Below are 3194 nucleotides of genomic sequence, written 5' to 3' on the forward strand. Positions count from 1 at the left end.
CAAAAATTAGCTTTCTTGCGGCCAAAGAAGGGCATCAACCACCTTACGAGGGGCCCACGAGGGTGGGGGGCGTGTCCACTTGGAGTGGGCATGGGCCCATGTCTTGTGGCCACCTCGGGCACCGTCTCGCGTTGATTTTACTTCCCAAAAATCACAAATATTCCAAAATAATTCTTCGTTCGTTTTTATCCCATTTGGACTCCGTTCGATATGGGGTTTGTGTGAAACATAAAACATGCAACAGACAGGAACTGGCACTGGGCACTGGATCAATATGTTAGTCCCAAAAAATAGTATAAAAAGTTGCCAAAAGTATATGAAAGTTGTAGAATATTGGCATGGAACAATAAAAAATTATAGATATACGGAGACGTATCAGCATCCCCAAGCTTAATTCCTGCTCGTCCTCGAGTAGGTAAATGATAAAAAAGATAATTTTGGTGTGGAATGCTACCTAGCATAATCTTGATCATGTAACCTAATCATGGCATGAATATTAAGACACGAGTGATTCAAAGCAATAGTCTCTCATTTGATATAAAAACAATAATACTTCGACCGTACTAATAAAGCAATCATGTCTTTTCAAAACAACAAGGCCAAAGCAAGCTTATCCCTAGAAAATCATATAGTTTGGCCATGCTTCATTTTCGTCACACAAAATGCTCCCATCATGCACAACCCCGATGACAAGCTGAGCAATGGGTTCATACTTTTTAACGCGCTTCAGCTTTTTCATCCCTCACGCAATATATGAGCGCAAGCCATGGATATAGCACTATAGGTGGAATAGAATATGATGGTGGGGTTTATGTGGAGAAGACAAAAAGGGAGAAAGTCTCACATCGACGCGGCTAATCAACGGGCTATGGAGATGCCCATCAATTGATGTCAATGTGAGGAGTAGGGATTGCCATGCAACAGATGCACTAAGAGCTATAAGTGTATGAAAGCTCAACAAAAGAAACTAAGTGGGTGTGCATCCAACTTGCTTGCTCATGAAGACCTAGGGCATTTGAGGAAGCCCATCGTTGGAATATACAAGCCAAGTTCTATAATGAAAATTCCCACTAGTATATGAAAGTGATAACATAGGAGACTCTATATGAAGAACATGGTGCTACTCTGAAGCACAAGTGTGGTAAAAGGATTGTAACATTGCACTTTTTTATTTTATTTTTTTATTTTTTGGGGGGTGGGCTTCTTTGGCCCCCTTTTTTATTTAGGCTTCTTTGGCCTTTCCTTTTTTTTCTTTTTTCTTTTTTTCATGGGGCAATGCTCTATAATAATGATCATCACACTTTTATTTACTTACAACTCAATTTTACAACTCGATACTAGAACAAAGATATGACTCTATATGAATGCCTCCGGCGGTGTACCGGGATGTGCAATGATCTAGCATAGCAATGACATCAAAAAACGGACAAGCCATGAAAACATCATGCTAGCTATCTTACGATCATGCAAGGCAATATGACAATGAATGCTCAAGTCATATATATGATGATGATGGAAGTTCCATGGCAATATATCTCGCAATGGCTATGGAAATGCCATAATAGGTAGGTATGGTGGATGTTTTGAGGAAGATATAAGGAGGCTTATGTGTGATAGAGCGTATCGTATCACAGGGTTTGGATGCACCGGCGAAGTTTGCACCAACTCTCAAGGTGAGAAAGGGCAATGCACGGTACCGAAGAGGCTAGCAATGATGTAAAGGTAAAAGTGCGTATAATCCATGGACTCACATTAGTCATAAAGAACTCATATACTTATTGCAAAAGTTTATTAGCCCTCAAAGCAAAGTACTACTACGCATGCCCCTAGGGGGGTAGATTGGTAGGAAAAGACCATCGCTCATCCCTGACCGCCACTCATAAGGAAGACAATCAAAGAAACACCCCATGCTTCAAATTTGTCACACAACGGTTACCATACTTGCATGCTACTGGACTTGCAAACCTCAACACAAGTGTTTCTACAATCCAAAACTACCCACTAGCATGACTCTAATATCACCACCTTTATATCGCAAAACTATTGCAAGGAATCAAACATATCATATTTAGTGATCTACAAGTTTATGTAGGATTTTATGACTAACCATGTGAATGACCAATTTCTGTCATCTCTCTAAATAGATATAAGTGAATCAAGAGAGTTTAATTCTTTCTACAAAAGATATGCCCACGCTCTAACAAATATAAGTGAAGCAAAAGAGCATTCTACAAATGGCGGTTTTCTATGTGAAGAGAAACAGGCAATCCAAACTTCAAATGATATAAGTGAAGCACATGAAGCATTCTATAAAGCCATACTCAAATGATTTAAGTGAAGTGCAATGAGCATTCTATAAATAAACCAAGGACTATCTCATACCATCATGGTGCATAAAAGAAAAATGAAAACTAAATGCAAAAGGCGCTCCAAGACTTGCACATATCGCATGAACAAAACGAATACGAAAACATACCGATACTTGTTGAAGAAAGAGGGGATGCCTTTCGGGGCATCCCCATGCTTAGACGCTTGAGTCTCCTTGAATATTTACTTGGGGTGCCTCGGGCATCCCCAAGCTTAAGCTCTTGCCTCTCTTCCTTTTCCTCATATCGAGACCTCCTCCATTAGACACTTCATCCCACACAAAACTTCAACAGAAAACTCGGTAAGATCCATTAGTATAATAAAGCAAATCACTACTCTAAGTACTGTTGAAAACCAATTCATATTTTTTTTGCATTGTGTCTACTGTAATATAGCTTTTCCATGGCTTAAATCCACTGATATAAATTGATAGATTCATCAAAACAAGCAAACTATGCATCAAAAACAGAATCTGTCAAAAACATAACAGTCTGTAGCAATCTGAACATTCACCATACTTCTGTTACACCAACAATTCTGCCAAAATTAGTAAAAATAAACAATTTTTACGTAAAGACAGTGCAAGAAGAATCAGAACCATTTGACGTTCCAGTTAAAAATGTAAAATCGTGCACTACAGCCAAAGTTTCTGCCCTGCACCGCACATACTAACAAGCATCGTAAACAATCCTAAAGGCAAACCTTGGCACATTATTTTTATAATACAATGGAATTGTAAAAGGGGATAATTATTTATGAAAAGTTTCTGTAATCAAGATTCACAAAGTTTCCGTGAGCATGAACGAAGTTCAAGGAGCTCTCCCACT

The sequence above is a fragment of the Triticum aestivum genome, chromosome 1B, assembly GCF_018294505.1.
Source record: "Triticum aestivum cultivar Chinese Spring chromosome 1B, IWGSC CS RefSeq v2.1, whole genome shotgun sequence".
Classification (NCBI taxonomy): Eukaryota; Viridiplantae; Streptophyta; class Magnoliopsida; order Poales; family Poaceae; genus Triticum; species Triticum aestivum.